This window comes from Aplysia californica, unplaced genomic scaffold (assembly GCF_000002075.1).
Source record: "Aplysia californica isolate F4 #8 unplaced genomic scaffold, AplCal3.0 scaffold00230, whole genome shotgun sequence".
Classification (NCBI taxonomy): Eukaryota; Metazoa; Mollusca; class Gastropoda; order Aplysiida; family Aplysiidae; genus Aplysia; species Aplysia californica.
The window spans coordinates 873,929-874,295 of NW_004797500.1; positions in this window are offsets into that span (position 1 = coordinate 873,929).

A 367-nucleotide genomic window follows, 5' to 3' on the forward strand; every position below is an offset into this window, starting at 1 on the left:
TTTTTTCTTTTACTGCTCAAGTAGAATTCCTTTTTCTTTTACTGCTCAAGTAAAATTCTTCTTTTTTTTCTTTGCAATTATAATTATGTTTCTTTTACTGCACAAGCAGAATTCTTTTTCTTTTGCTGCTTAATTAAGTAAAAAAAAAAAAAAAAAAATTCTGTTAAAGTAGAATTTTGTTGGCGGCTTTTTTTCTGCTCATGTAAATCTAGAATTTTTTTTTTTTCTGCTCAAGTAAAACTATTTGTCTTTTCCACTCAAGCAAATTCTCTTTTTTTCTGCCAAAGTGTTACCAATTTCAGTTATTACTAGCTGCCCGTGAGTGTTCTAAGTTTGGTCTCCTTATCGTAAGAAGACAACTACTGCC